This window comes from Macaca nemestrina, chromosome 9 (assembly GCF_043159975.1).
Source record: "Macaca nemestrina isolate mMacNem1 chromosome 9, mMacNem.hap1, whole genome shotgun sequence".
Classification (NCBI taxonomy): Eukaryota; Metazoa; Chordata; class Mammalia; order Primates; family Cercopithecidae; genus Macaca; species Macaca nemestrina.
Window position 1 is genome coordinate 138239208 of NC_092133.1, and position 18006 is coordinate 138257213.

The following is an 18006-nucleotide window of genomic DNA, read 5'->3' on the forward strand; positions in this document are numbered from 1 at the left end:
GCTGCTCCAGATTGACAGAGGGGCTCGACGTAGTCTCAGGCTCTGTGCACGGGGCTCCTGGGGCAGCTCAGAGCTGCAGTGCAATCAGGTTATACCCCATAAGGAGAAGCTGCCTGGGACCTTGCCCCCTGGCCAGCAGAACAGCTGCTGCAGCTGTCACTGATTACTAAGCCTGCGTGGTCCTTGGGGTCGAGTGTCATTTGTCACTCCGAACAGGACATACTGATGCTTCTCACAGCCTGTGGAGGAAACGTACAGGCCCTTGGAGTTTCATAGGCTAGCAAGGGCCCTGCGGGCATGACCCCGGCCAGGAGTGGCTTTCTCAGTCTGTCCATGAGGCCTGGGTCCAGGGAGCCTTCCAGGACCCCGGGCACGTGGCCACCCACTTCCTCAACCTCCTTCCTGAACAAGACATGCTTTTGAAGGCTCAGTCCAGAGCCGACCTTCTCCCTGTGGTACTTGGTGATGAGAAGTCTTTCCACCTCCCGAGCCTTGCCCTTTTTGGGGGCATGAGATCCTGGGATGTTATGAGCCCTCTGAGGCTCAGTTCCTCATCAGGAGTTTGGGGATCATTGTAGTTCCTACCTCCAAAAGTCTTAAAAGGCCTGTTGTTATTATTCAACTTTCCAGACAGTTTAAAAGAAAAGTGCTGGAGAAACAGATCATCATAACAACACATTTTATTGTAGTCTTCTAACGAGCCATGTAGTGAGGTAACCCCACTACTCTCTCTCCAGGTGTAGAGAGTAGAGAAATCCACTCAATCCTAAGTTTGATAATGAAGAAACAGAGGCCCGGAGAAGTTAAGAAATGCACATAAGGGCACACACTGTTAAACGGTAGAGCTGGGATTGCCACCTAGATGTTCGATGATGGAACCCACGCTTAACCACTATCCTGTCCCACCTCCCAGCGAGGAAAACAGAAACAACCACAGAGAGCCTCTGCCTTCTTTTAAAGCACATTAGCTTCACCTTCAGAGTGGAATACTGAGCCCTGCCTGGCCTCGCCTTGCGACATTTGGGCGAGGAGCTGAGGTCCTTGCACAGAGTGGTGTGGTTGGTGCATGGTTGCGTGTGCACTGCCCAGATGCAGGGTGTGGACTTAGCTCAGAAGCACAGCATTTGTGAAGCTTTCGGAAACTATCCCTCTGGCTCCAGCCCTTTCTAGAGCTCTCCAGGCACATCCCTGCATGAAGGTTTCAGAGTCACTGGGTTTCCCGGGGACTTCTCTTTGCTAGGAATCTCTGAGGTGCTCTCTGCAAGGTGAGTTGGCAGCATCTCTGTGCCTCTGGTTTTGCTAGGCTCCACTAACAAGCTGCTAAGAACTCTTCATCCTCAAGGTAAAACCCAAACTCCTTAGCACAGTATTCAAGGGCCTGCTTCCCTGCCCACCTGCCCACCTGCATCCCTGCACCTGCCCACCTGCATCCCTGCACCTGCCCACCTGCATCCGTGCTCACCTGCCCACCTGCATCCCTGCTCACCTGCCCACCTGCATCCCTGCTCACCTGCCCACCTGCATCCCTGCCCACCTGCCCACCTGCATCCCTGCCCACCTGCCCACCTGCATCCCTGCTCACCTGCCCACCTGCCCATCTGCATCCCTGCTCACCTGCCCACCTGCATCCCTGCTCACCTGCCCACCTGCCCACCTGCATCCCTGCTCACCTGCCCACCTGCATCCCTGCCCACCTGCCCACCTGCCTCCCTGCCAACCTGCCCACCTGCATCCCTGCTCACCTGCCCACCTGTGTCCCTGCCCACCTGCCCACCTGCATCCCTGCCCACCTGCCCACCTGCATCCCTGCCAACCTGCCCACCTGCATCCCTGCTCACCTGCCCACCTGCATCCTTGCCAGCCTTCCCACCTGCATCCCTGCTCACCTGCCCACCTGCATCCCTGCTCACCCATCTACCTGCCTACCTGCCCACATGCCCACCTGTCCACCTACCCACCTGTATCCCTGCCCACCTGCCCACTTTCATCCCTGCCCACCTGCCCACCTGTATTCCTGCTTACCTGCCCACCTGCCTATCTAGTTACTTGCTCACCTGCTTACCCACTTGCCTGCCATACTTACCTGTCCAGCTCATCTTCCCTGGCCCTCCTGCTGCTGTTCTGCATGGGAACTGCCGCTCTCCCATCTTCTCCAGCCAGCCCTCCTCTCCACTGCCACATCCACGGCCCTTCACTGTCCTCATGGCTGATGCATTCATCCTGGTCCACCTGCCCCAGATGCTCCTTAGGGCAGTGGCCCTACTGAAGCATCTTCACATTCCCATAGAAAATTGTGGGATGCCAGACAGGGAGGAGTGCCTCCAAGATGAGGGAATCAGAACTGGAGATGAAAAGGGATTTGTCATCCATCACCAAGAAAATCAACACAAGAGGCAGGATTGGAACCCTGTCCCATGGCATCTGGGGTCGATTTGTTTAGGGGGCCACAGGTCTTTTTCACCCATGTCCACCTTAGTGCACTGAGGGGAACCCCAGTGAAGGCCAATGAGGGAAACCATACATCATTGAGGGCCGATGGAGGCCCCCAAAGCCCAAATCGCTGTGCTCCCCAGTAGGTAAGCATCCCCTGCGAAGAAAGCCTACCTTCTCGCTCCCTCCCCAGATCCCCGTATCGAGAGTGAGGAAATGCATAAAAACAAAACACAAAACACACTCCTTCCCCAGGTCCCCAGACACCCTTAACACAGCTATCCGCAGGACTGAGTGATCGGTGGGACCACACAATTTGCCCTTGGCTCTCGTGGTCAGGAGGGGAGGACTGCGCCAGCATGAGGAGACCAGAGAGCGAGTCAATGGAAATTTGGCAAGATCCTGCAGCTGCTGTTGGTGGCTGCAGCCAGACAGGAAAACTGAGATGGTGTGAGCAGAAAGGGCTGGAAGGCGTTGGCTTTTTCCAAGAAATTACAGAGGAATCTTCTTCCAAGAGGCTGGGGGCCTCTGCAGACATGATCTCATTACTCGCCTCCCCCAATCCCCTGGCTTCCCTAGGGACCAGGGGCCAGGAGTCTCTGCCCAGTCCTAGCTCCAAGGCTGATTTTCTGAATCGGGGCTGGCCCTGAGGTTTGCTCACTAATAATCACCAGAAAACTCCCCCAACAATGGGTGATGCCAGAGTGTCCTTAAGCTTCAGGGGTTCATAAAAACATTTGACTCCCCAGAACAAAAATGACTGGGGGAAACGCGCAGTTCTTTGAAGAGAATGGTTTCATTCTGTACCAAGGGGTGTCTCAATTTGCCTTGGAAGATAGGAAGCACCATTAGATGGGTGGATGGCACCCGGGGCGGGGGTGGATGGCACCCGGGGCGGGGGTGGACGGCACAGGGCGGGGGTGGGCGGCAGGGGCGGGGGGTGGGCGGCACTCAGTGGGGACGGCACTTGGGGAGCTAACCACCCAAGTGTTGGAGCCTCTTCTATGCCGCAAACCCTTTGCCAGACTCTGACCATTGATACAAGGTGCATCAGAGCCAGACCTTAGCAAGCAGGGGACAGAGTTATGCTTATGATAGGGGCTAAATGAGGTCCTGGAGTTGGTGCAGAAGAAGAGAGTCTACGGGTCCCGGAAGGCTGTGTGGAGCTGCCGTGCTAGCTCCCATCCAGGGTACCAGCTATGCGCAGGCACTGTGCTGAGTGACCCCTGGATGTCAGCTCACTTAATCTCTGTAACAACCCGGAGTCTGCTCATAGCATGGCCCATTGCCTACCCAAGTGCGGTGCCAGGCACGGGCCATGGACATTCCCTGGGTAAATGGCTGACAGTGATACCCACTGCAGAACAAGGAGGCTGAAGCACTGGAAGAAAAGAAGCTTATCACCAGTCCCTGAGCCTGGGAGTCAGATGCCAAACCCAGGACCCCAGTGGTTAAGAGTCCAAGCCTGGACACCACAGAGGCCAGGCTGGACGGGGCTGGGCCTCTCAGTGTGGCCTTGTAAAAGTCACAGCCTCTGACTGCATGGGTTTGGATATGGAGATAAAAAAATTTCAGAGGCTGTTGGGATAATGAAATAAAATATAAACTTGCTCAGCACGGGACTGGCCTGCAGTCACTGTGGAATAAATTGCCATTCACTGAGCTGCGCTCCGATGCTGGCCTGCTGCGCTCATGCTGCGCTTTCCCTGGACGCTTTCCAGCACCCTCCCTGGGAGCTGCCTCTTCCTAAAGTTTTGGGCTAGGCTTAGATGTCCTCAATACAACATGACGTGTACAGGAACCTAACTACGGCTTTTTAGTGAAGATGTTCATGTTTCTGAGAAAAACAGGCCTATTAGAGTAGCCTCTGTATTTAAGTTAGAGCCTTGCTTTAACCTGCTGACTGTGGTCATTGAATGACACCAGGAAAAGTGACCAAATGGTTTAGTAACTTACTCTATCTGAACACTTTGGAAAACAAAATAGACATTTGGGCTAACAAAGAAAGAAAGAGAGAGAGAGAAAGAAAGAGGAAGGAAGGAAAGAAGGAAGGAAGGAAGGAAGGAAGGAAAGAAGAGGAGGGGGGAGGGAGGGAGGGACGGAGGGTGGGCCAGGCACGGTGGCTCATGCCTGTAATCCCAGCACTTTGGGAGGCCAAGGCGGATGGATTGCCTGAGGTCAGGAGTTCGAGAGCAGCCTGACCAACATGATGAAACCCCGTCTCTACTAAAAATACAAAAATTAGCAGGGCTTGGTGGCAGGCACCTGTAATCCCAGCTACTCGGGAGACTGAGGCAGGAGAATTGCTTGAAGTGGGAGGCGGAGGTTGCAGTGAGCCAAGATCGCACCACTGCACTCCAGCCTGGGTGACAGAGCGAGACTCCGTCAAAAAAACAAACAAAAAAAACCAAAATGAAATGAACGAACGAAAGAAAGAAAGAAATAAAAAGAAAGAAAGAAAGAAAGAAAGCTAAAACACCACGACCAAAAAGAATGGAAATGAATTGCTAATTCGGGTCCCTTCCCCATCTTGGTAAAGATGGGATGTATGTGTTAACTTAGTTAAGATTCTATAGCTTGAGTTTGGTTACTACAGGAAAGCATGCAATGAACCCCAGCTTTGGTTATGAAATCTGCGATCTGTGAGATCCCAGCCCTTTATCCTTCACGGACACAGTGAAAGCAGCGTTCTTACCCAAGGAAACCAAAGCCCATCCTTGATCCCCGCAGGCTCAGCCATGCCCTAGTTAGCGTGTCTGTTAATCATTTTCCCTTGTTTTCCAGGCTGGTGGGAGGAGAGACCCACATTTGGGATGGTGGGGGAAAGACACTGGTTTCTCCATGCCTCTGTTCATTACGGTGCTCTGTGATTTGAGATAGATGAAACACATTGGCATGTCCCAGGCTGACAATCTAAGGAAACTGGAGGAATCTTAGCAGCCAGGAGCTGGAGGTTGCCCTTAGCTCAGCTGGGGTGAACAGCTAAAATGCAGGTGGTGGCTGCTGCCTTGGGAAAGTCCTCCTCTGTTCCAGTTCCCAGTGTTTGCTTTGGCCCCAGGCAAAGGGCCCTAGTGGAACAGGGGCAGGGAGGAGGCATTTGGAAACCATGGGGTTACTGATGAGATGGTGCCAAACACACCTAACCAAAATACTGGCCCCAGGGTGGATCAGGGCGGTGCATTTCTGGAATGTTCCATGACTGTCAAGGCCAGTGTGCACAGCTAAACACAACCAGGTTCCTGGTTCCTGGCAGTCCTCGATTTCCTGAAAAACCTTCCACACAGTGGGCCCGAGCTTCAGCTAGAAGGCCATATAAATCTCCTCCCTGCCCCCACTATGACGTGCAACTTCAGGGTGGATGAATTCGCCTGTGATAAGTAAGGCTTCTGGAAGAAAGAGCTGCCTAGGGGAGCAAATGCTTCCCACCTAGGGGAAGCAGTGCCTTGTGCCCCTGGCACAGACAGGACCTGGGACCTGCGTCCTCCTCTGGCCCCCAGTCCCCCATCCAGGTGCTTAGACTGGGGAGGCAGGGCAGCACTTCTCTCTCCCCCAGCCTTTGATGCGACACAGAGCCTGGGGTTCGCTGGAGTAGGGCTGCGGAGGAGGAAACCCTGTGGTCGCGGTGGGGACTGGAGACCTCTGCCCGCCCTCGGGAACGTGTATCTTTCCTCTGTTTGCTTGCAGGGAGGAGAAGGTGAGTATAGCAGAGAACTGGAGGGGACTTCGGAGTCCGTCTCCCATGGGGCCTAGTGCTGAGGAACTTTTCCAGGTGGAGGGTAGTGTAGGCCTGGGTCATGAAATAGAGTCACAAGCATACGTTTTGTTGTTGTTGTTGTTGTTTTCCTGAGACAGAGTCTTGCTCTATCCAGGCTGGAGTGTAGTGGCACAATATCAGCTCACTGCAACCTCTGCCTCCTAAGTTCAAGCAATTCTCCTGCCTCAGCCTCCCAAGTAGCTGGGACTACAGGCACACACCACCATGCCGGGCTAATTTTTGTGTTTTTAGTAGAGATGGGGTTTCACCATGTTGTCCAGGCTGGTCTCGAGCTTCTGACCTCAGGTGATCCACCCATGTCGGCCTCCCAAAATGCTGGGATTACAGGTGTGAGCCACCGTGCCTGCCCCACAGATATACTTTTAAGATAGCAGAACCGGGACTGCTGCAGCCTCATACTCAGCTAAGCCTTTGGGTTTCCAAGTAAGACCCAAAGCAGTAAAGATTTCCTTCAATTGGCCAACTCTTCAGACTGCTCACAGGCAAAAGAAGTGGACAGGGACTCAGCTTTTACACAGTGTCCCTGTCCCCTCCCCTGCAGCTTGCTTGCTTTCTTTCTTTCTTTCTTTCTTTCTTTCTTTCTTTCTTTCTTTCTTTCTTTCTTTCTTTCTTTCTTTCTTTCTTTCTTTCTTTCTTTCTCTCTCTCTCTCTCTCTCTCTCTCTCTCTCTCTTTCTTTCTCTCTCTCTCTCTCTCTTTCTCTCTCTCTCTCTCTTTTCTTGAGATAGGGTCTCACTCTGTAGCCTAGGCTAGAGTGCAGTGGTGTGATCTTGGCTCACTGCAGCCTTGATCTCCTGGGCTCAGGTGATCCTCCCACCTGAGCCTCCCAAGTAGCTGAGACTACAGGTGTGTGCCACCGTGCCTGGCTTTTTTATTTTTGTTTTGTATTTTTTTTATAAAGACAAGGTTTTGCCATGTTGTCCAGGCTGGAATTCTTGGGCTCAAGCAATCCTCCCACCTTGGCCTCCCAAGGTGCTGGGACTTACAGGCGTGAACCGCCATGCCTGGCCACTCCTGCAACTTTTGATGTCACTTAAAGGCAGTTCTTTTCTCCCAGCTGAGCCCCAGCTTTCACCTCGAGGGCAGGGACAATGCCTGACTCTCCTTTTGCATCCTCAGTGCCTTAAAATCTAGGCAAGATGGGTGCTCAAAATGTCCAGTGAATGATGAATAAGGGGCAGGAAATCACAGTGGGGGATGAGGGAGGGAGACAGAGAGGTTGTCTGCAGGGAGCCTGCGGAGTCGGGGGGAAGAGGAGATGGGAAGGGCACAGCTTATTCGGCTAGTGAGGTTGGAGGACACTTGTCTCTCAGCCTTCTGACGCCATCTGCAAACCTCACAGGTCCCCTTCCACAGCCTTTCCTGAAGGTTTGCTTAAGAAGGTCAGGAGAGAGGGGAGAGGGAATTAGCCGGAGACAACAGGTTTCTTTTCTCAGTGGTTGGAAGTCAGTAGAGGCTGGGGTGGGGAAGGGCTGGCATGGGGAGCCACCTTCAGGTACGTGCATTCCTCATTCATGCTGAGCCCTGGGCTCTAGACAGCATCACACAGGCCTGCATGCTGGCGAGACTGGCACAGAGAGGTGAGTCATCCATTCTTCATGGCACAGCTGTCGCCTTCCTGAAACTCGCATTAGACACGCACTCACAGAATCACATGTACCACGTGCAGCCATTACAGATGGGCACACCAACCCCAGACTGCTGTTGCCAGGTATGTACGTGTTTCCTCTCGCTCACTGGTCCTGCAGAGCCCGGGGACGTCTGCAAGGGTGAAATGAGGTACAGATGAGGTTCACTGAGGCCACTTTTCTCTATTTTTGTGCTAAAGTGACCAAGAGTAAAAACTCTGGTCACCTGGCAGCCCCTGTACTGGAGATCGGATATAAAGAATATGTAGGCCGAGTGTGGTGGCTCACGCCTGTAATCCCAGTACTTTGGGAGGCTGAGGTGGGCGGATCATGAGGTCAAGAGATTGAGACCAGCCTGGTCAACACGATGAAACCCCGTCTCTACTAAAAATACAAAAATTAGTTGGACGTGGTGGTGCACATCTGTAATCCCAGCTACTTGGGAGGCTGAGGCAGGAGAATTGCTTGAACCTGGGAGGCAGAGGTTACAGTGAGCCAAGATCGTGCCACTGCACTCCAGCCTGGTGACAGAGAGAAGCTCCTTCTCAAAAAAAAAAAAAAAAAAAAAAGAAAGAAAAAAAGTAAGTCTACAAATATTACAGTCAATGGATGCCTTCGAGACCATGAACCAAGCCTAAGCACCTAGAGGCCCCAGTGAATCTGTTTGGCCGGCACATGGCTTGTATCCATTTACAGAGTAACCGCTCACTTAGGAAGCATCCAGCCGGCGCTCCCTGCTGTGCACCAGGCCTGGGCTGGGTGCTGGGGTGCAGAAAGAAGAAAGGCAGGTGGTGCCCGCCCCAGGACCTTGGCTTCTCTCCATGCCCCATCGGGGGGTCTCCTGAACCTGAGCATTTCCCCCAAAGCGAGCGCATTTTGAGTTCTTTTACAAATAATGTTTCCAAGGACTGAAACCAAAAGATCCCAGTAGAGAGAAGGGGTTTATATTACCGTTCTCCCAGCCCTGCTGCCTAACCTAGAAGCATCAGAGGCAGATTGCTTCTTGGAGGTTATCCAGTGCAGGGTTTCTTTAGGTCAGAAGAGAGTGTGGTGACAGTGTCGTGATGTGTACGAATTCAAGAGGTGTAACTCAGGCTCTACCTGCAAACCCAGGGTACAGTCTGCTGCCGAGAGGCTATCGGAGTGGTGAGTAGCCATTCATACCGCCTGTCATCAGAGAAGGAGGAGTGGGCAGGGGAGGGCCAGGTCGTGTGGCCTCCAGAGATGGCAGCAGATGATGGAGATCCGGGCAGAGGCAAGTTGAACTTTGTCCCTGGCTATGCCACTGATTCTGATTCATCATTTAGAGAGGACTCATTGGTTTTCTCTTCCTGGGCCGGCCTGCCTTTCTTTCTTTCTTTTCTTTCTCTCTCTTTCTTTCTTTCTTTTCTCTTTCTTTCTTTCTTTCTTTCTTTCTTTCTTTCTTTCTTTCTTTCTTTCTTTCTTTCTTTCTTCCTTCCTTCCTTCCTTCCTTCCTTTCTTTTTCTTTCTTTCTTTCTTTCTTTCTTTCTTTCTTTCTTTCTTTCTTTCTTTCTTTCTTTCTTTCTTTCTTTCTTTCTTTCTCCTTCTTTCTTTTCCTTCCTTCCTTCTTTCCCTCTCTCCCTCTCTCCCTTCCTTCTTTCCTTCCTTCTTCTCCTTTCTTCCCTTCCCTTCCTTCCCTTTTTTCTCTCTTTCTATCCTTTTTTCTTTTCTTTCTTCTTCTTCTTTTTTTTTTTTTTTTTAAGAAAGAAGCACCTGCCTTGCCGCCTTCCCTCCTCCGCCTGTCCAAAAGTGAATGATAAGAGTCGGGCAGTGTGCATGTCTTCTCAGAAGAAAAACTGAGGCTCAGATGTGACTTAGTGTCCCCGGTGAGTGGGTGCCTCATAAATGTTGGATATTAACTGCACCGAAAAGTCTTCTTGGGCTGTCTTCACTGTCTTCTTCTTGGCTTTGGATTCCTGAGCTGCAAAATAAGGCTGTGAGTGGAGCTCCTGACTGAGGACTGTGTGCTCCCCGATAGCTCCAGGATGGTGCAGAGTGCTGACAGCCACGCCCTGGAGCTTGCCCTTGCCAGTGCTTCGTGGGTAAGGAATTGTGAGGCTTGTACAGCCCCGACAGCTCCTTAGGGATCACATAGCTCAGTAGGTGAGCCCAGCAGTTTCTGGGTGGGGGAGGGTGCTGAGTGAGCCACCAGTGGAGAGGCGCTGGACGACATCCGCTGCCCGCAGAAGAGGAGAGGGAGGTTCTGAGTGACCCACAGCACACTCCACATGCTTGGAAGATGGGGAAGCCTTCCTAGCCCCCCACTGAGCCCTGGAGGCAGCCAGTGGAACGTTCTGGGTCTGACACCCGAGTCATTTTTCACCCTGATCCTGCCCTCTTCTTGGCAGCTCTCAGAACTGACTCCTGAGGGAAGGCAAGTGCGTAAACTGACTTTCTCCAAAGTTCTCACTCTTAGGAGGATGCAGGTGAAGTTATCTATGATTCTCCCTGTGGGTCCGGTGAGTCCTCAAACTGCTTCCCTCATGGTGATAAAGTGACTGCCAGCACCTTCCAGGCCACATGCATCCTCGTTCATATCTAGGAGGGAGATGGCTCCACATCCCCCGGACATAGAACAAAGCCCCAAAAGAAGAGGACTTGCTGGTTTTCCATTCTTTGCTTTCCTGGTTTCTTAAGTCCTGGAGGTAGTGGCTTAAAGTCAGAATGGACAAGTAATTCGTTATCCAGATCAGGCCTTTTCGAGAGTGATGGGATGGGTGGTGTACGTGATAATGGCATTGGGATGGCAGGGGCAGCTGGTCACCTTGGCCCTTGTGGGGGACCCAGGAGAGCCGAGTCAAGGTCCAGCTCTGCCACTGGACTTTCTGGGGCTCAGTTTCCTCCTCTGTCAAATGGTGTCATTTCATTGTGATACTTTTTGTCTCTAGTTTCCTAATAAATGTCAGCGGCTTGACAGAATGCATCTCATTTTGAGGGGAAATGTCCACTGCATTGATTTTAAAATATCTCCTGGAAAAGGGGGACCTTCTTAGCAGAATTTACCATTTAAGGAGCCAAGTGGTATTGCCAGTAGCAGGCCCTGGTGACATCTGTCCTCACGGCTGGCCGGGGTTTGAGAGTGAAGCATGCGAATTCTGTCTCCTCTCCCCCTGCTGCCTTGAGCAGAGAAGGAATTTCTCAGGCTCTCATTCCCATAAATCTTCCCACTTACGACTCGAGTGCAACCTTCCCCTCCCTGCCCACCCTATCAAGCAAAACAAACCTAACAAAACTGCAAATGATCTAAGACCAAAATAGACCTTTCTGAATTTTGACCTTGTGGGCATGGTGGTTCATTGAAGCCAGCTTCATCTTCCCGGCATGCGTGGCCTTTCGGTTTCACCCTCTTCTGTGCCCGTGGCTGACATGTCCCCTTTGTCCTAATGCTGCCAGCCCTTCCTCCTTGAAGTGTCTCTGGGATGCCCCTCCTCTTCGTTGGCCTCCATGGGGCCTTCCTCAGCCGATCACTCACTGTTCCTGCCTCCCGGCCGATGGCTCTGATTCTCAATGGCTTCTGCATAGTGAGTGCTGCCAGGCAGTCTTCTGGGAATATCTCCTTCACCACGTTGCTCCTTCTGCCTGAGAATCTATAACGAGCACGGAAGGTCTCAGGATGTTGTGGGGACACGCTGGGTTGTTCTGATGGGCCTTTGAGGGGCTCCTGTCCAGTGGCCCTGGAATGTCTGTGTGGGAGGACTTGGTGTGGCAATCTGGTTGGAGGGGAGGGGTTACTTTTATAGAAAGCACCCCATCTTTACTTCCTGCATCATCATAAAGCCATGAAAAGAGTGAAAGTTTCCAAAGGTGATTTTATTAGAGTGCCTCACAGTCCAGCTACAGAACATCCACATCCAACTACTGTCAACAGGGGCTTCGTCAGCTCCCACAGCTAAAACACACCAAGGAGGGGCAGGCACCTGGGTTGATTTTCTCCAAAGCTCTTGATCCTATGAGGCTGCAGGTTGAGTTATCTGTGATGCTCCCTGCGGGTCAGATTAGTTCTCAGCCTGCTTCCCTCACGGTGATAAAGTGGCTGCCAGCACCTCCTGGACCACGTGCGTCCTTGTTCACAGGCAAAAGGAGGGAGACATCTGCCCTCACAGCCGGCCGGGGTTTGAGAGTGAACCTTCCCCTGAACATAGAACAAAGCCCCAAGTTCCCTCGGAAAGGATTCATTTAGGTTTTTCGTCCATCCTTGAAACCACATCTACAATAAGAGAAGTCACTGCAGGTCCCAGGGTGCCCTCCTGGAGCCTCAGGGGTGTCAGCACCCACCCCACAGGCCATTGCTGAGTGACTGCGGGTCGGCGGGGGGCCCCGCATCACCACAACGTAAGATGGAGAAACCACATCACAGGGAGCAGCGCTAAGGGATGGCCAGACGGAGGGGTAGGTGGAGACTTTGTACGTGTGGGGTGCACACACCCCAGCTCCCGCCCGGCCCCACAGGCTGTTAGCCGGGCATGAAAGTGCTGGCCCAGGGCTGAGCGCAGGCTCATGTCTGTAATTCTAGCACTTTGGGGGGCCAAGGTGGACGGATTGCTTGAGCCTAGGAGTTCGAGACCAGCCTGTGCAACACAGTGAGACCATGATTCTACAAAAAATAAAAATTTAGCTGGGTGTGATAGTGCATGCTTATAGTCACAGCTACTTGGGAGGCTGAGGTGGCAGGATTGCTTGAGCCAAGGAGGTCGAGGCTACAGAGAACTGGGAACACACCACTGCACTCCGGCTTGGGCAACAGAGCTCTCAATTTATGTGATCATGGCTCTCTGCATTGACTCTGTCGCCAAAATAAAATAAAATAAAATAAAATAAATAAAGTTCTGGCCCAGAAAAAGGAGTGGGTTTGAGAAATAGTTGGGGTGGGGAAGGAGCTTTCCTGAGGCACCTTTTCTTTGAAAAAGGAGAAACGGTGGCTCTGGAAGGACCCCCTCTGGAGTCAGACTTGAGTCCAAACATGCTTTTGAGGACACGTCAAGTGTACACAAAACAAAGGAGGGGGTGCAGGTGTGGGGCCCCCACTGCGTCCTGGGGTGCCCCGGTCGATGGCATCTTGTGCCTGCCCTTCAGGATGGAGTGGGTTTCCTTCTGGTGCACAGCTCTGTCCCCCTGGGTGCCTGCTGCCTTTCTGAAAGTCCCCTTTTGTGTATGCATCAGCCCCAGATTGATATGGCCAGAGAGTACGTGGACACCTGCGTGCCTCAGTTTCCTCACGGAAGAAGCAGAGATGCGTTCACAGGAAACCACGTAAGAAGCTTCTAGATACAAGCCTCACCCTTGAGGACAAAATTGACTTTCCTCAGGACCGAAAAGTCCGGGGATTTTGGTTTCTTTATGGCTGGGAGTCAGGAAAGACCCTTCCTGCCCAGTGGCGAGGACATGTGGCCTCTCCTTCTCTGCTTTCCTGGGGAAGGAAATGGCAGGCAGCACCTCGCTTTACTCCATGTCCAGCCCAACAGCCCTTCCTATGTTGGAAAACTTGTAGAATCCATCTGGGGAAGAAAAGGTGCTGTGGTTCCAATTGCAACGACATCCTCTGTTCACTGCTGCCCAGGCCCTGTGGCACCAGGTAAGCTGCTGGAGTGGATGGTGGGGGTGGCTGTATTTTGGGAGGCTCCCATGCATGTTGTGTGACCATGGGGTGGGGCACACAGTGGCCCCTCAGGGGCATGTGGTTTGGTGGACCCCAAGTTCACAGCAGTGAGACCCACTGAGTCAGTGGTGGTAGTGAGGTTCCAGGAGCCTGGCTTTTCAATGCAAGAAGACACGTTGCTGAGGGTCACCTGAAGCTGGAATTGGACCAACCCAGGAAGAATAAATGAGACACTCGCAGAACCAGAAGGACCTTAGTGACCCCCATTCCCCTCCTTTGAGTTTATAGAGAGAGAGACAGGGAGGCCCAGGGAGGGGACAGGATTTACCCACAAAACAAAGCACTAGAAAGGGTTGGAATTTGACTTGAACTCTTGAACCTATTATCTTCTCATCTCTAGTCCTGGACTTGTTATTGCAAATACATCACGTAAATGGAGAAACTTAATGTTTTCAAGAATGTATGGCTCAAATAACATACACTGTTAACTATTTTAAGGCCTAAAAAACAAAAGAAAAACAGGTCAGGCAACCTCGTCACTTCTTCGTTCTTGGTTTTCACATCTCAACAGGGTTCTTACCAGTCAGGGTGGTCTGGAGTCAGAAAGGCCCCAGGGTCTCCCCAGATTTTAGGATTCTGAGGCCTAACTCACAGGTCTCTGGTTTGGAGTGCATTCGTATGCATGGGGGTCTCCTTCAAGTCACTTAATGCTTTCAGAAAATGTGAAAAAAATTAGTGGGGCATGGTGGGGTACACCTGTGGTCCCAGCTACTCTCGAGGTTGAGGTGGGAGGATAGCTTGAATCCAGGAGGTTGAGGCTGTGGTGAGCTATGATAGCACCACTGCACTGTAGCCTGGGCAACAGAGCGAGACCCTGTCAAAACACACACACACACACACACACACACACACACACACACACACACACAACCAACCAAACAAAAAAAGCAAGAAAATGTGACCACCTGTGAGAGAGGAGAAGGAGCTACATGAGGACGTCAACATGCCAGCGAGGCCTTTCAGAGGTGTTTTGGTCTTCAGGGCTTACACTGGGGAAATTACGTGCATAGAACAGACAGTAAGAGAATGAAGAAGGTCTTTCGAGGGTCAGCCCCCCGAGGTCCATGCTCGCTCCTTGATCATGATTTTGGTTTTGTTTTGAAAGCAGGAACCCAGTCTTCCCGTTCCACTGCTAGGTCTGCCTTATGTAACTGTGTGGGCTTGTTTTGAAGCCGGATTTAATTTTAGGTGAAGTTATATTTAGACTTACTAGGCCTCATGAGGAGTGAAACTCAGTCTGGCTGGTGCTTGCTCTGGGAATTAACGTGGTGTTTTCATCTGAGTTCTGGAAATCAACTGCTGCAGGAATATGTCTTGGATTCCACAGTGGTGGGGTCCCACCCACCCCGGACACTGTGCAGAGCTGGCCCTGAGCCTGCACCCCCTCCTTCATTTTCCTGCACTCGATGTGTACTCAAGAGTGTATTTGAACCAAGTCTGACTGCAGAGGGGGTCCTTCCAGAGCTACCGTTTCTCCTCTTCCAAAGAAAAGGTGACTCTTTCAGGAGAGCCCCTTCCCCACCCCAACTATTTCTCAAACCTACTCCTTTTGCTGGGCCAGAGCTTTATTTATTTATCTATCTATCTATTTATTTATTTATTTATTTTGGAGTCAATGCAGGGAGCCATGATCACACCACTGCTCTCCACCTCTGTTGCCCAAGCTGGAGTGCAGTGGTGCGATCTCAGCTCTCTGTAGCCTTGACCTTCCAGGCAGCGATCCTCCCACCTCAGCCTCCCAAGAAACTGGGACTACAGGTCTGCACGACCACACCTGGCTGATTCCTTGTGTCTCAGTTTCCACCTCACCTTTCAGGCCTGTCTAGAAAAAAATCCTGCAATGAAGCTTGTGGAGATCCTTGAAGATGAGACCAGTGGAGCCTGGTCTAACCCCAGGATGGGTGGTGAGACCCGGGCAGGGAGTGCGTGCGGGCTGCTCTTGCTGTTTTCCATGCAGCACAAAGGATGCCCGCCCGGGATCCTGCCCTGGCTAATGACATTGAACCTGCATCATGCGTCTGCACCGCCTCCCCGAGTCTGAGGACTGTGCTGCGCAGCCTCCTTCTGGTACTGAAGTTGGAGGAGCGAGAAGGGAGGACCCCTTCCTCCTTGTGAAGTCCGAGGACAGGCTCCTTCTGACTGGAGAACGGAAACATCACTATTGCTTATGAGAGGATGGGAAGGGAACCACCCCCTGCAGAAGACAAACCAGCCTTGGCATCTCCAGGAAGCTTGGCATCTGGAGAGTGGTTGGTTACGCTGGTGTCTCCTCTCTCTCCAACTTTTCCTCGACTACGCTTACAGAAAAGTGTGCACACTGTGAGTGTTCAGCCAGTTGAAGTTTTATAAGTGGAGTCCACTGGGAAGCCATGCCCTGGCGGCACCCCAGACCCTCTCCCCGCCCCTACCCCGGGTGGCTGCTGTCCGGCTCCCAGCAGCAAGGCTGGCTCTGCCTGTCCTTGGACTTCATACACTGGCAGCGGACAGTGTGTGCCCTTTTGCTTCCGGCTCTTTTGCTCAGTGGTGTTTGTTCCACCTCTTTGGAGGGATCTAAAACCCAAGCAGTGTTACCAGTGTGTGGGTCCCACAGGCAGCTTGCCAGTAGGATGTCAGGAAAAGAAAGGGGATGAGGTCAGAGACAACTTCTGCCAGAGAGACCAATGTTGTCTCCAGAGCTGGTCCCCACAATGTGGTGCGGAGCTCTGACCGCTTGTTCCCAGTGTGCAGGCTGCACAAAGCTGGGGGAAGTCCTCCTGTCCTGGTGGCCCCAGAAGCCAATGGAAGAGGCTTGATGTCTCAGGGCCCCCAGCACTCTGTCACATTCATGTACACTTTCCTGGTGCTAGGAACTGAGTGTTGATGTCTCCCCTAGATTCCCGTGTTGAAATCTTCACCCATGTGAAGATGGTGTTAGGAGGTGGGAACTTTGGAAGGTGATGAGGTCATGAGAGTGGAGCCCCAACGAATGGGATTAGTGCCCTCATGAAAGAGACATGGGAGAGAGGATCTCTCTCCTCCACCTGAGGACACAGCGGGAAGCCTGCCCATCTGCAACCAGGAAGCCAGCTTGCAGCAGAACCTGATGGTGCAGGCACCTGGGTCTCAGAACTGCCAGCCTGCAGAACTCAGAGGAGAGACACGTCTGTTTTTTATAGGTCACCCAGTCAGCGGTTCTTTTTCTTTTTTTTTTTGAGACAGAGTCTGGCTCTGTCGCCCAGGCTGATCCAGTGGCCGGATCTTGGCTCACTGCAAGCTCCGCCTCCCAGGTTTATGCCATTCTCCTGCCTCAGCCTCCCGAGCAGCTGGGACTACAGGCGCCCACCACCTCGCCCAGCTAGTTTTTTGTATTTTTTAGTGGAGACGGGGTTTCACCGTGTTAGCCAGGATGGTCTCGAACTCCTGACCTCGTGATCTGCCCGTCTCGTCCTCACAAAGTGCTGGGATTACAGGCTTGAGCCACCGTGCCCAGCCAGCGGTTCTTTTTATAGCAGCCTGAACTGACTAAGATACTTGGGAAGGTTTGTTCCTTTTTGGTTTTGGTTCTTGTTTTGTTTTAACCTAACCAAATTCTTGACCCAGTTATCTAGAAAAGAGAAGCCATGTCTTCTGAGGCGCTGGTCTTCAACAGGGGAGGCCTCCGGTGGTCTCAGAGTCTGCTGTTTGCTACGTTGGGGAAAGCTCCTGTGCTTCTTAAAACACTTCTAAGGCAATGTATAGATCATGAAAGCCATGAAATCATTGTTTTTAATTTGTTTCTCACACCATTAATTCAGGAGGGAGATTTTTACCTTTCATCCAATTTTGTGCACCAGGAAAAAATTAGGAATTGAAGTCAAGTCAGGCAGGGACCTTGGAGTTCTTTTGGTAGTGTAAGGGCTGGCCACACCAACAGATAAGATGGAGCTTTTTTTTTTTTTTTTTTTTTTGAGACGGAGTCTTGCTGTGTCACCCAGGCTGGAGTGCAAAGGATGGAGCTTTTTAAAACAAATTATTTATTTTAAAATAGAGATGAGGACTCATTAAGTTGCCTAGGCTGGTCACAAACTCCTGGCCTCAAGCAATCCTCCTGCCTCGGCCTCCCAAAGTGCTGTGATTACAGGCGTGAGATGAATCTTGTCACACTGTCGCCACACAGCCTTGGTGACTTAGCCTTTCATGTTAGCTGCAATTAGGGTTGTGTTGTTCATGAGAGCGGCTCTGGAGAAAGGCTTTGGGTAAGGCATGAAGACTACGCCGACAGGCTAAGAGCACCTGGGAAGGTGATGGGCTTCCCGTGGGCCCCTTATCAGGTGGACTCAGGAAGGTGATAGACTTCCTGTGGGCCCCTCATCAGGTGGGCCTGGGAGGGTGATGGACTTCCTGTGGGTCTCTCCTCAGGTGGGCCTGGGAGGGTGATGGACTTCCTGTGGGTCTCTCATCAGGTGGACCTGGGAGAGTGATGGACTTCCTGTGGGTATCTCATCAGGTGGACCTGGGAGGGTGATGGACTTCCTGTGGG